Source organism: Lolium rigidum, chromosome 1 (genome assembly GCF_022539505.1).
Source record: "Lolium rigidum isolate FL_2022 chromosome 1, APGP_CSIRO_Lrig_0.1, whole genome shotgun sequence".
NCBI classification, from domain to species: domain Eukaryota; kingdom Viridiplantae; phylum Streptophyta; class Magnoliopsida; order Poales; family Poaceae; genus Lolium; species Lolium rigidum.
This window is the reverse complement of record NC_061508.1, coordinates 232,756,757-232,772,532: the sequence shown is the minus strand read 5'-3', so window position 1 is coordinate 232,772,532 and position 15,776 is coordinate 232,756,757.

The window sequence follows — 15,776 nt, the reverse complement described above, 5'->3', positions numbered from 1 at the left end:
CCGTGCATAGCGGACGCGTGTTGCGGTTGTTGACGTCAGAAACCCCCTGGCGGGCAGAGACGGTCAACACTGTAGAGCCGGGAACAACTAGGGCTGCGGCTGGCCCCAGTCCCTCAGAGCGACGGCCCGCAAAGCCTCCCGGTCGCACGCGCCGATGTTTATCACAAGGGCGTGCCACCTGACCTATACCTGGTCAGGAAGGTGTGGATGATGCCTCGCTTAGTTTCCTGCAGGGCACACACGTAAACATTAAATACGAGCCTCGATCGGCTCTCAGGTTATCCTGTGAATCAGCTCAAAGAGCCGATCCACCCATGATTCAAACGAGGTGTCCGAATATATGGTGGTCCTGCTTGATCAAGGTAAAGCTAATGAGATCTACGACGATTTAGGGTTTTCACCGCATAATCGGATCATCCTACTCAGGATTGGGCCTCGCGCTCGCGCACGGTGACCATAAGCCGATCCTAGACAGGGCCTAAAAACCAACACGAGGTTGATCCCCGGAACATCCGTTCTAGGACTAGCAAACGCCACCGTACACGCCGCTGGATCCTCCGACCCCTTGTAAGGCCTAACTATTGCAGATGTTAAACTAATCCTTGATGAACAAGGAGCAACCGTAACGGACCAGATCTACTAAACTATGATCAAGCGGGGTGCCGCCCCTACACCTAAGATAGGTGTAAGGGCGGCTAGACATGCAAGGGTTGCACTACGAAAGCATGTAATATGAAGAACAATGCTAACCCTAACATGTCTAAGATAACTACGTTGCTCGCCATCAAAAAGGCTTCGATGACGAGCAACGCATGAACAACGTAGGCAGAGCTTGTGCTGCCTAGATCGCAAGATGCGATCTAGGCAGCATGATGCTTACCGGTAGAAACCCTCGAGACGAAGGAGTTGGCGATGCGCCGAGATTTGTTTGTGGTTGAACGTTGGTTGTTGTTTATTCCATAAACCCTAGATACATATTTATAGTCCAGCGGACTTTCTAATGTGGGCATGCACTAAACCGTGCACGAGATAAACTCTAACTTTTAATCTAGACACAATCTACCATAATTAAAGATACACGGGCTATCTAGCCCAAATTCCCCGTGCAAGGCCGCTTCAGAGATCTTCCACGTGTAATCTTCCAAGCCTATCTTGATCGCGGCCCACCTCCTGATTTAGCCAAAATCTGGTGATAACACATGCCCCCCTGGTTTTGGCAATGATAATTCCAAAACCACTCTGTTTTTCCTTCGAAGGGTCATGTCGTTGCGAAGCGTGAACTGCCGCAATATTCTTCATCATGATGCCCTGTCTTTTCAGCTTCTCTGCACAATTTGACAACTTTAGCATCACCTCCTCGGAAACTGCAATAGCATTAAATTCCCACCAGATCTCTCATTATTTGTCCGTGCCGACCGATTAGCCCTCTTCATCCCCTTCTTCTGTTCTAGATATCAGCACCCAAAACCCTCTTCTTCTCCAGCCATGTCATCTTCTTCCTCCTCTTCCACCTCTCTCCAATCCTTTTCCTCAAGCGAATTAGTTCCAGAGTACGACCGGATGGAGACGTACGACCGCCGGGCTCCCAAGCGTTGGGACAGGCAGGAGTGGGACTTCGACTACGTGCCGGAGGGTGAAGACCTTGTCTGGTCAGATGGGGCCATGCCCCTAACCGATGGGGAAGATGACCTCCGGCACCTGGTCGACGGAGTACTGGAGGCGGAGAGCGATGACGACGACCCTCCCTTTCGGGGTAAATTCACCTCCGTCACCAAAGCAAAAAAGAACAACGAAGAAGAAGACGCCTCCTCCGACGAACCACCACCAAAGCGTATCCGGGGCTGGGCTTGGTCAGACGAGGACGATGATGATGACGAGGAAGAGGCCTCTGCTGAAGGTCACAGTAGCAGCCACGAGGAACTCGCCGACAACAGCAACGGCGACAGCCACCTTAGTGACGACGAAGACAGCAACAGCCCTTAGAGTAGAGATTTACTAGCATAGAGCTGGTAGGTAGTAATCCGTCCCCTCTTGTTGGACAATCGGCTTCTCCTTGTAAGAAATTTGATTGTCAACGAAAACTTCTTTTGATTTTGCCGATGTCCCGTGTGCTGATTCAGCTGATTTTTCCTCATCTGACTTTGTCGACCGTTAGCCCAATCAACGTCCAATGACCGATGGCAACGCATCGGTCTCTCACGATAAATCTGTGAAACCGGTCAATTCAATCACCTCCCCAGATTAGCCGGTATACCCGATGATAATAACACCGTCATTCGCAGTAAGCCGTGGGTTCAGTCGTGAGCAGGTGTCTTTACAAGGGCCCTGGAACTGTTGCTGAACCAGCTTGAATTGACCTGCTTCAGACGAGAATAGTGATGAACCAGCCAAAAATGCTACCCTTGGCCTCCAAATGATTAATATAGAACTAGCCGATTCCGATGAAATCGGCTCCCCGAAACAAAGATATTTTTAGGGCGAGCTGCCCCCCGAGCCTCTTCAATTGCAGGTCAGTTTATCTCCTTCCTTAACCTGATTTGCACATCCATGTATACCTCTTGAGTCGATGGCCCTGCATCGGCTTTTATATCCTTAAGTCGATGACTGCTGCATCGGCTGAACTCGAATTTTTTTTTAATCGGCCGATTCAAAATCGGCCTCCATACCTTACTGCCCATCATCCCACATGCTTGGGAAATACTTCTTGAGGTGTTGACCATTGACGGCTACTGGGAACTTCTGTCCGTCCAACTCTTCCAACATATATGCATTACCTTTCAAGGCACTGGACGACTTTGTACGGACCGTGCCAATTAGGAGACCACTTGCCATATGCCTTGTCTCTGGTTCCTAACGGCAACACAGCTTCCCATACCAGATCACCAACTTGAAACTCCTTTGGTCTAACCTTCTTATTGTAGGCACGAGCTACCCTGCCTTTGTTCTCCTTAATCTTCTCCAATGACCAAAGCCTAAGTTCTGTCGCGTCCTCAATAGTGTCACTCATCAAAGCTGCACATTCTTCCGCTGTCAGATCATTCTGAAACGTGACACGTCTTGATCCAGCCGTAATTTCCCAAGGTAATACGGCTTCCTGTCCATAGACAAGCTGGTACGGCGAAGTCTTTATAGCTCCATGGCACGACATGCGGTAGGCCCATAATGCTTCGATAACTTCTCGTGCCAATCCCTAGGGTTCTCGTCAATCTTTCTCTTGATCAGCTTGATTAAGCTCCGATTGGACGCTTCAGCTTGCCCATTAGCCTCGAGCATAGTACGGAGATGATCGGATCGGTTTAATCCCCATGTCATCGCAGAATTTCCTGAATTCTTTAGAAACAAAGACCGAACCCCCATCGGTCGTGATAGTTTGGGGAATCCCGAACCTATGAATCACGTGTTCTTTCACAAACTTGATCACATCTTCTGATTTCACCTTCTTCATAGGGACGGCTTCCACCCACTTGGTGAAGTAATCTGTGATGGCCAAAATCCATTCATGTTTTTTACTCGACGACGGATGGATTTTGCCGATCATGTCCATGCCCCACCCTCGGAACGGCCAAGGCTTGATGATAGGGTTCATCGCCGATGCTTGGTACCATCTGAATTTTCCCGAACATCCGGCATGCTTGGCACCCCTTGTAATAATTGAAGCGGTCTTCAAGCATGGTGGGCCAATAAAACCCCGAGCGCCCGATTAGCCACTTCATCTTGTGAGCCGACTGATGAGTTCCACAGGCGTCTTCATGCACCTCATGTAAGAGCCGATTAGATTCAGTTGGTCCCAGGCACTTGAGTAGTAACCCTTCCAACGTCATGTAGAACATATCGTCTCCTATGAGGACATACTTCATGGCTTTGTATCTTATCCGTTTGGGTGCCCCCGAGCCGAATCCTTTAAGTAATTGAGGATTTCGGCTCTCCAATCATCCTGCTCCGGGAATTGCACTGGACCTCCGACCCTTCGGGGGTATCTATATAGCTCGACGCCATCTCGTGCGAGATTGTTGGCCTCGGTGTTTTGGGCTCTTGGGACCCAATTAAAGTTGATGTACCGAAGCTGTGTCATCAACTCACGGCATTCCATCCGAGTATGGGAAAAGCAATTCACTTTCACACTTGTATTCATCCGTGAGCTGGTTAATCACCAACTTAGAGTCTCCAAAAAGCTCTCATCGCTTCGCCTGGCTTCTAATAGCAATTCCATCCCCTTACGTACTGCCTCATACTCTGCCACATTGTTAGTGCACGGGGTAGATAATCCGATGGAGAAAGAGTACTCGCCCCCGAGGCGACACGAGCAAGAATACCGATGCCACAACCCTCGTCGCAAGCCGATCCATCGAAGAACATAGCCCATGCACGTATGGATAGTGCTGCTATATTGGTACTGATTCGCTCAGCTATGAGATCGGCCAATGCTTGCCCTTTGACTGCTTTCGCAGGCTGGTACCGGAGATCGAATTCTGACAACGCAAACATCCACTTACCCAGTCGGCCTTTCAGCATAGGGGCCGACAGCATGTGCTTGACGACATCCGACTTGCATATGACGAAGATCTCTGCCGTCAAAAGGATGTGATGCAGCTTGGTGCAGGTAAAGAACGAGCGGAGGCACAATTTCTCGACCTCGGGATACCTTGTTTCTCGCGTCCAACATCCTTCGCTGAGGTAGAAGACGACCCTTTCGACGCCCTCGTGGAGTTGCACCACCACCGAGGCGATGGACGTGTCAGCCACTGATAGGTAGATGTAGAACGGCTTGTCTTGCCGGGGCGGAACTAGCACAGGCGGTGTCGTCAGATACTTTTTAATTTCATCGAACGCCTGCCGCCGTTCGCCCCCAGTGAAATTCGTCGTCAGACTTGGTCTTCACCAGCGCCATAAATGGCTCGATTCGTCCCGACAGATTGGAGATGAACCGTCGGACAAAATTGATCTTGCCAATGAGACGTTGGAGCTCCTTCTTCGTGGTGGGCGGCTGCATGGTGCGCACCGCCTCTTGACTCTTCAGGCCGATTTCGATTCCCCGTTCGTGAACCAGGAAACCTAGGAACTGACCAGCCGTCACACCGAAGGCACACTTCTTCGGGTTCATTCTCGGTCCGAACTTCCGAGTTCGGTCAAGGACGCGCCGTAAATCATCCAAGTGTCCTTCCATGGAAACAGATTTGACTACGACGTCGTCGATATAGATTTCCACCAACTTACCGATCAAATCGTGAAAAATGTAGTTCATAGCTCGTTGGTACGTTGCACCGGCATTCTTCAACCCAAAGGTCATTACTACATATTCAAACAAGCCTACCGCCCCTGGTACTCTGAATGCGGTCTTGTGTATGTCTTCTGGAGCCATGAAGATCTGATTGTAGCCGGCGTTGCCATCCATGAAGCTCAACACCTTGTGGCCAGCAGCTGCATTGATCAACGTCTTTGCCACAGGCATCGGATATTCGTCCTTGGGGGTGGCTCTGTTGAGATCTCTGAAATCAATGGCCACGCGCCATCGGCCATCCTTCTTCTCTACAGGCACGATACTGGAGATCCACTCAGCATACCTGCATGGCTCGATGAACCCGGCGGCCAACATCTTCTCGATTTCTTTCTTGACCTCCTCCAGAATTTCGGCTCTCATCCGACGTGCTCGTTGCTCGGAACGGCCGGAATCCTTTCTTAAGAGGGAGCCGATGTTCGTTGATGCTTCGTCTAACCCGGGCATCTCTCGTATAGTCCCATGCGAAGCAATCCGGGTATTCTTTCGGCGAGCAATCATCTGGCTCCTGAGCTGTGGATCCAACTTCTTGCTGATAAAAGTTGGTCGCGGCTTGTCTCCATGGCCGATGTCGATTTCCTCCAGCTCATCAGCCGAGGTGAACCCATACCCCAGCTTTCCGTCTCCTGTGAGGTCGACGCCAAATACCGGGAGAGCGGGTGGCGCGGATAACACGGTCCGATCGCTAGAATCGGCCTCCATCTTGATCATCACTAGGACTTGGTGGCAGTGTCGGAGCCGGTTGCGTGGATCGGCTCCTTCTTCATTCTTGCTATGAGAGCAGCTGCCCTCATCACTACCCTTACCGGGCGGTACCCAAGTTCTACCATGTTGATGCTGAACAAGTGTCCCGGTTGACCCCGGGAACGGGTTCCGTGGAAAGAGCCGATGAGTTCGGCTTCGAGGACCGCCTTGATCTCGTCATGTTTCTTCTTGAGCTCATCGAGCGGATCCTCGTACGTGACCGGAGTGTCTTCCGCCATCTCGGATGTAGATGGCGATGTCGTGGATGTCGTCGACTGTCCCACCGGCGTGCCGAATGTGTTGACGTCGAAACCCCCGGCGGGCAGAGACGGTCAACACGGTAGAGCCGGGAACAACTAGGGCTGCGGCTGGCCCTGGTCCCTCGGAGCGACGGCCCGCAAAGCCTCCCTGGTCGCACGCGCCGATGTTTATCACAAGGGCGTGCCACCCGACCTATACCTGGTCGGAGAAGGTGTGGATGATGCCTCGCTTAGTTTCTGCCGCGGGCACACACGTAAACATTAAATACGAGCCTCGATCGGCTCTCGAGTTATCCCGTGAATCGGCTCAAAGAGCCGATCCACCCATGATTCAAACGAGGTGTCCGAATATATGGTGGTCCCGCTTGATCAAGGTAAAGCTAATGAGATCTACGACGATTTAGGGTTTTCACCGCATAATCGGATCATCCTACTCAGGATTGGGCCTCGCGCTCGCGCACGGTGACCATAAGCCGATCCTAGACAGGGCCTAAAAACCAACACGAGGTTGATCCCCGGAACATCCATTCTAGGACTAGCAAACGCCACCGTACACGCCGCTGGATCCTCCGACCCCTTGTAAGGCCTAACTATTGCAGATGTTAAACTAATCCTTGATGAACAAGGAGCAACCGTAACGGACCAGATCTACTAAACTATGATCAAGCGGGGTGCCGCCCCTACACCTAAGATAGGTGTAAGGGCGGCTAGACATGCAAGGGTTGCACTACGAAAGCATGTAATATGAAGAACAATGCTAACCCTAACATGTCTAAGATAACTACGTTGCTCGCCATCAAAAAGGCTTCGATACGAGCAACGCATGAACAACGTAGGCAGGCTTGTGCTGCCTAGATCGCAAGATGCGATCTAGGCAGCATGATGCTTACCGGTAGAAACCCTCGAGACGAAGGAGTTGGCGATGCACCGAGATTTGTTTGTGGTTGAACGTTGGTTGTTGTTTATTCCATAAACCCTAGATACATATTTATAGTCCAGCGGACTTTCTAATGTGGGCGTGCACTAAACCGTGCACGAGATAAACTCTAACTTTTAATCTAGACACAATCTACCATAATTAAAGATACACGGGCTATCTAGCCCAAATTCCCCGTGCAAGGCCGCTTCAGAGATCTTCCACGTGTAATCTTCCAAGCCTATCTTGATCACGGCCCACCTCCTGATTTAGCCAAAATCTGGTGATAACAGCGGTACACGCCACCTTCGTCTTTATAGAGCCCCTCTTTCTCTCCCTCGACGCACGTTCTCACTGCAACCGCCTCTCCTGTCCCATCATCTTCTCCACAACCGAAGAAAAAACCCCGAAGAAAACCGCCAGCGATGGAGAAGAATGAGATGCCCATTATCGGTGCATCAGCCGCCGGCGAATCGTCCACCGCCCCCGTCCAGGCCCATGTCGCTGCTTCCAACGTAGCAGCCGGCGCATCGGCCGCCGCCACCGTCCAGGGCCCCGTCGCTTGGGACCCGTATGAACCAGTGTCGTACGTTGCGCCGGAGAACCCCTATGTCACCAGCATCGTCGACGACGAGCCGGAGGTAACCCTTTGTTCCCTTGTTCTTATCCCATTTCAATCCTTTTATGTTAGATCTAGCGTTATTAGGGTTCGTCTGTTCCTAGTTCAATCCATTTGTGTTAGATCTTGCGTTATTAGGGTTCGTCTGTTCATAGTTCAATCCTTTTGTGTTAGATCTTGCGTTATTAGTGTTTGTGATTTGCTTTTGTTTAAGATTTGTGCCGATGATGATGAATATTTGGGCACAAATTGATTCAGGGTTTGGTCAGTAAACAATTGGTGTGTACAAATTTGTTGTGCATGATCTTTGGTTTACTGACTCAAATCCTGGATATAAGTGTGTCCAATGCATGTAACTGAGGCTACCTCTTTTTTTCGAGCTCATATTATCATGCATGATCTTTTGTTCACTCTCTGTTCCATCATCGTTGCAATTGACTCCGTGTTTTTTTGCACGATCTTTGGTGCTACGTGACAGGTGCAGAGCAGCGACGTCGACAGCGACGACGAGTCCTTCCACACCAAGACTCATCACGTCCTCAGGAGGTTGCAGTCCGGCCATTACGATGGCCCCTTTGCTCGAGGCATTGACAAGTGCCCCTTCTGCAACAGGAAGCTCCGCGCCACCGACTTCAACTCCCTGGTGAACCATGTTGAATCCATTGGCAGATGCGGAGCTAGGGTTGGAACGACCGTGAAGTGTATGCGTTGGTGGCCAAACACAAAGCACTTGGGATTCACCTGCGCAACCTCCAAGCGAGTCACAGGCGCTACCTGGAGGCGTTGAACGTGCATACTGCACTTTCTGTATGTGACTGCTCTATCTGTAGAGCAGCTTAAATTCATGTAAAATGTAGCTTATGTTGTATCTATCGGTACTACTGTTGGATCTTTCGTGAATATATCTATGCTATGTTGGCTGTTGTATGCAACTTATCCTTTATTTTCTCTGGATTTGTGCCCTAGATTTCCTACCTGATTGGGTAAAAACGAAAGCATAAAGAATTGAATGGCGTTAAAAAATAGAAGGAGAAGCTGCTCTAGATTTGCTACCAATTTGGGCTATCAAATATGAATGAGATCGAGCGAGAAAGAGGAAAAATGTACATTAAAAACTGCTAATCTGGGTGAAAGAGACAGAAACCACTCGTGCCCCCGTCCCGGACCCACACGGCTCCACATGGTACGGCCCCACACGGTACGACCACACAAACACGGTCTCGTGCTGTCCCACGCGGTTCCTTCCTACCAGCCCCACACGACGTGGCCCCATACGACGCGGCTCCACAAACGACACGACCCAACTCGTCAGCACGGAACGGTCAACTTAACGGATTCCTTCCGTCCGAGCTCCTTCTGCGGGTTTTAGACAAGGGCTTGGGGAACACTGAGGAAAAACCTAAGGAGCTGGGGAAAACTGAGTACAACTAAGGACCTGAGGCACGAAAATAGAAATCCCTATTTTTAGATTTTTGGTCTCTTTTTGTCCGGCGCGGTCCCCAAATGCGTCCCAAATTATCGTGCCGGACGTTTTTTGAGGGATGCGAGTGGAGTTGCTCTAAGAGCATCTCTAGTCGCGTCCCCCAAATGACGTTTGGGGGACCGCGGACAAGAAATGGAGAGAAAAGTTGTCCAGTCGCATCCCCCAAAGCTAAATAGCGCCTCATTTTGTGTCCGGCGTCCCCGGTAGAGACTCTGTGTATAGAGTCTCTACCGGGGACGTCGGACACAAAAACAACATCCACATGCATGCATGCAGCCCCTAGTCCCCACATGACATTCTATTTTCCCATACTTTCTCTCACCTACTTTTCCCACATGGAGTGGTCCCCTCTATTAAAATGCATGCATCCGAACGCTGTTTGAGGGACACTGCTGGGAAGGGCCTCTTTTTGTATATATTTTTGGTCTCTTTTTATCCGGCGCGGTCCCCAAATGCGCCTCGAATCATCGTGCCAGACGTTTTTTGAGGGACACGACTGGAGATGCTCTTAGGGCATCTCCAACGCGGCGACCCATCCCGCGCCCGCGCGTCCGGATGGGTCGAAACGGACAAAACCGCGGCCCAACGCGGCCACGCATCGCAAATGCGTATGACCGCGGTGTCCGGGACGACCCAAACCTGGCCCAAATCTGGGCCAGGTTTGCGTGGCCATGGATGGCATGCGACGTTCTCGCGTGTCCACCTGGTCCGCGTGTCTGGCCCACCTGTCGGTGCCCCAGTCCTATTAAATGTGGACTAGGGAGGGGGACTATCCCTATCCAGTCCCCACTCCACCACTCCACTTCGGCCACACGAGCTCGACCTTCCACGCCGCCATGGCCCCGAAGCGTGAGTTCGAGCAGTCCGCCAACGACCACGAGGCCGACAGCAGCAGGATCTACGTCACTGCAGCGCTGGCGCAGATGTTCTGGGAGGCCGGCGTCCCAATGCCGTGGGGCGACGTGCACTTCCCCATGGCTGGCACCTGAGCCCAAATCGGGTTCCGGTGCCGCCGATCCCGGGCTCCGGCCGCGCCCGCGTCGCAGAGATCCGGCGGCGGCGCACGCAGCTGCTGTCGGACCTCCGGGAGGACCCCGCTTACAGCAACACAAGTCCCAACTGGGACTTGTGGTTCGAGGTGGAGCACGAAGCGCGACGGCGCACATGCTTCATCTCGGCTACGGCGAGGCCTCGCGCGCAGCCGACGAGCCCGCGGCTACTCCGTTGCGGGCTGTGCCAGCGCAAGCGCCACAGGCCCAGCCCGAGGAGGACGATGGCCCCGAGTTACAGGCTGCGCTGGCGGCGTCCCGCGAGGTCAACGACCTCGAGGAGCTGGCCAAATGGTCGCACCTTGCCGAGGCGCTACGCGCTTCCGCGCAGGATGAGGAGGCCACGCGCCACACCGTGCTCCGGGAGGAGGAGCTCCTAGCCGCGCTCCGGCACGAGGAGGAGGAGCACCTTGCCGCGGTCCGGCACGAGGCGGAGCTGTAGGCCGCTGCGACGGAGCAACGGCAGAGGAAGGCGGCGCGGCTGGCACGCCTGCGCAGGCCGGCGAGCCCTCCGAACCCGCACTCCGCCTGGGAAAGGGCGCAATGGTCGCCCTTGCCGGAGTCCCCGACGCCCTCCGACGTGTCTAGCCGGAACAACGCGTTGTCGCCGGGGGGCGTCGTCCTCGTCGACGGCGACAATGACGAGTACTACTAGGAGTACGGTGGCGCACCGGCGGCCACAGCGTCCGAAACTTTGGACTAGGGTTTCCTCCTTTTTTTAAGTTTAAAGCCCATATAGGGCTTTCTTTTGTGTAAAAATTGCCCAAAATAGGGCCAAGTTTAACTCTAGTTTAAATTTAATTTAATTTGTTTTTTTGTTATTTTTGTTATATTTGACTTTTGGGCTGCGTCCGCGCGTTGGGCGCAGTGCGCGACCCAAACGGACCGACGGCCAGGTCCTCCTGTCCGTGTTGCCACCTAAACGGCCCATCCGAACTGACCAACGGATTTAGGTGGCCGCGTTGGAGATGCCCTTAGCGCTCAACGCAATTATTCCTGCGAAATGTCTCGTGTCCGACCACTATTCCTGCTGACGTGGTATGCTTGACTCTGTTGACCTGCCACCTAGCTACCGACATTTTTCGATAAAGAGTATATATTAATATCGTGAAGATACCAATTACACCCAGCCTCTGCAACAACGCATTGCCCTAGCGGTACTACGGATGCACACAACCAAAAAAGAAAGAAGAATTACAAAAAAAATCCCGCTACAGTGATTCATTCATTGAAACATCAGTACTAACACCACGAAGACAGCACCTGAAGTCCAGCTTCTTCAAAAGCGACGCCTCTAAAAAAGAAACAGTGCATAAACACCGTCATCGCCCGATCATAGATCTTAGATTTTCACCCTGAAAAAAGTCCTTGCTCTCAAAACAATGCCTCCAACAAGACCATTGCCAGGCACAACCAACTAAGAGCATCTCTAGCAGAGCCCGTAAAAACGCGAAACGAAAAAGTGGAGTTCAGTTCACCGAACTCGCGTATTCGGGTCGTAAAATGGCTCGCACAGAATAGAGCCCGTAAACCAAAACTGTAGAACAGAATAATCTGTTTTACAGTTTTGGTTTACGGGCTCTGTTCTACGCCAGCGGCATCCGAACTTGTAAAAACAGGGTTTATGAAATTTTTGAGCATATGTTCGATGAAACGTCACAATAAAATGCAAACAATTCATGCATAGTTCATAGTGCAGACATCAAATGACACAATGAAATGACACAGTTCATAGTTTCCCATTTCCTCTCACCGCCGGCATCAAACCGAGGTTGGCCCGCCGTCAGCACCATGGCCACCACCACCTGAAGTCACATCACCACCACCTCCTGGAGTCACATGGTCAGCAACAGTTGCCTCTTGGCGAGCTGCTCTTCGTCTTGCCGTGATCTCCGCTGAGGCCTCCTTCCACCACTCCAGTTGAACCTCATTCATGCCGGTGGTGTTCATCATCATGATCTCCCTCTCTTCGGCCAATAGTTGCTTCATTGCTTTGGCCTTCTTCATATTGATCCTCATCTCCTCCAACTTGGCTTTGTTCCTTGCTTTCTCTCGACTGGCTTCAAGCTTTGCAAGGCTCACTGACAAGGTATCGACTTGTCAATGCATACAGATTGTAGACTAGGGTTTTCGGGGAAGTAAAGGGCAAGTAGATCTCGAAGGTTCAGCCGGAAAAGTACTCGACTGCTAAGAAACTAGGGTTGTGTTGACAATGAAATCGATCCTCTCTTTGTCCCTCGACTCCCCCTTATATAGGAGGCGGAGCCGAGGGTTTTCGTGATGTACAAGTTACAAAGTCTGGGAGACTCTTTGAGTCCGTCCCGTAATATTTACAGGTCATTATTTCTAATACAACTCTATATTTACAAACTATTTCGTAACTGGGCTTCCGAGCTTCATAAACTTCGGGTCGTGGGCCTTCAATAAACCCCGGATACTATCTTCGGCAGGCCCATTGGGGATGCCTATGTCAGTAGCCCCCGAGATTTTGCTTGAATCGAAGAATCAGGGAAAACCTCCATCTTTACAATTATCACATGATTTCTTCGAGTCAATAAATAACCTTCATAAAGCAATTGTATATTGTACAGGGATAACGGTAGTTGGGGCTGGTTAATTTGACGGATCAGGTACCAGTTAACTTCTCTTGTGGCAATCCGCAAAAACCTACTTCAAGATCACGTCCCTGGAAATGATCTCGGGATACTGGCGTAATTCGACATGTGCCGCTTAAGGTCTTACCAGATGCTGAATTCCAGTCATATTTTATCGGGTACCTAACGCGTCCGTTAGGATTTTTCTTCGCATCTGTGGATACGGAAAAAAGTAGCAGAGCGCATTCAGACGCGATGCCACGCCGCGCAGGACGGATCCTGGGGACTTACCTTCGCAAAGTGTTGCGGCATTCAGAGATTAATTCGCGACTGAGGCGCTCTCAGAATATATTGTCGAGTGCCTTTTTCGGCTGCTGGAATAGCACATTTATTTGAGTCAACGGGTGACTTGTATATTTTTATCTTGTCCTCCCGATGGGAGTATATGAAGAGTTATTTGTATAACTCGAAATATGCTCACCATGCCTTTTTTAATTTCATCGGGTACGCGAAAAGCGTTCCCGATGGGAGTAGCCCCCGAGGCTACAACCAAGTGCTTGTACTTGGTTGTAGGCTCACCTTTTTAGAAGCTTTGTCGCTATATTGTCACCTCTTCTATTTCCCCCATCTTTATCGGGTGCACGACCAGCGCTCCCGATGGGAGTAGCCCCCGAGGCTACAGCTAAGTATTTATACTTGGTTGTAGGCTCAACTTGCTTTATTGTGAAACAACTCTATATTTTATCATCCGTGTTACCCTCTTATCAGAAGTACAAACAATACTTCTGATAAGAGTAGCCCCCGAGCATATGAACAAATGCTTGTATTTGATCGTAGGCTCTCGCCTTTCCTTGTTGAAATACTCGAAATTTCCCTATCGATATCCTTGATGAAAACTACACGAAGTTCTCTTTTGATGTCGTTGTTGATGATGATGGTTGTAGACTAATGTTTGTCCTTCTGAATCAACTCCTTTATCAAACCCCTTTAAAAAGTATGCCCCGAGCATTTGAAAAAACTTGTATTTGATCAAAGGCTCACGAAATTATCACTAATACTCCTCTGTCGCCAATCCTCAAAGCACCGCAGTCGAAGTTTTTCCTTAAAGTGACATCAGCGCTGACGATCACTGTATCGGGAAGACGCGAGTTCTGTCTTGTCACTGACTTGTGGGCTCAAAACACTGGGGTTTTTGACACGTTACGCAAGTGGGGGACACACGTCCTCCGTTTTTTCTGGCACGCACTGTGGCGCCTGTTTAGTTACCTCCAAGTAAAAATACTATTTTACCCCTGGACACACGTGTAGGGCATCAAATCCATTCTCCCACCATCCAACGGTGCGATGCTTTACTGGCTTGCTATAAAGAGCCTTCTTCTTCCTCCTGTTATCCCCTTCGCTGCGCCGCACTCCTGCTCTCTCTCTCTCTCCAAAAAAACCTCCATTACTTCTGCAAAGCTCCTGCGCCCTCGCTCTTCCCCAACTTCGCCAATCACTCACGTTGATGCCACCGCGGGAAAGGCTCTCAAGGCACACCTCTCCAATGGCGGCAGAAGACCTGAAGTTCTCCGAGTGGGAGAGATCCAAGATCTCCAACCAGGATGTGAACCTGCTCAAGAAACTTGGGCTGGCAAAGAAGGACAAGACGCTGATCTTCCCCAGCGAAGAAAGCTTCCCGACACCCCGCATCGGATACCGGGTAATCTTCGTTGACCATCTCATCCGTGGCTTGTCCACTCCTATCCACGAATTTCTCCGTGGATTACTCTTTGTGTATGGACTGCAGCTGCACTAGCTAACTCCCAACTCTATCCTCCATATCTCCATCTTCAACACTCTATGTGAGTGCTTTCTCGGGATCCCTCCAAATTGGGGCCTGTGGAAACGCATCTTCCTTGTCCGCCGCAACAGCTCCCACAACATCGCCTATAATGTGGGAGGTGTTGTTATCTGTGTTCTCCCTGATGTCGAATATTTCGATGTCAAATTCCCTGACTCTATCCAAGGGTGGCGCAAAAGATGGTTGTATATTTGCGAGGAGCACATCAACTCGCAGGATTATAATATCGCGCCTTTTGATGGTAGCGAAAAGATTCTTCAACGCCGGTCGTGGGATGCTGAAGCTACCGACGAAGAGAAAGTGGCGACAGATGCACTGATGAAGCGCATCCACGAGCTGCAAAATACTCGAGGCAAAGAATTGTCGGGTATTCAGATTACCGTATATTTCCTTAGGATCAGGGTGCAGGCTCTGCAGGCTCGCAAAAACCCCCTTTGGATGTACGCTGGCGACAAAGACGCGGACCGCATATCCAAAGATCTTTCGGTGAAGGATTTGGAAAAGCTTATCCGGAGTATTTCGTCGTTGAGCAAGAAAGACACGATTCCAACATCGTGTCGCGTGGAGCCGTATAGCGGCACCAACGCCCTCCCCAAGGTAAACTACTTATCCTCTCGAATTTATTTTGTTTTTGACTACTATGTTGCTGAATTCTCATTGCTTCGACTGCTGTCTTGCACAAATTTCCATTGGTGTAACTTTTCCTTCTTCAGAAACATCAAATTTTGTCCTCCCTGCCTCCCCGTCCTGAAGGTGGGGAGGTCGAAGAACGAGCTGTCGTCACTGATGATGCACAGGGTACTTCTCGCCCTGAGAGTGAAATCGCGGGATCCCACAAATCCGCGGCTTCCTCTGAAAGAGAGACTGGATCTGAGGCTTCCGAGTCGGTGCATTATCTCCCTTTTGGTGCTTCCCCCAGGAACAAGAGGAAGAGGGGTGATGTCAAAGACTCTGGCACCTCCAAACCTGACGGATCACCTGCCGAGGAAACTTCTC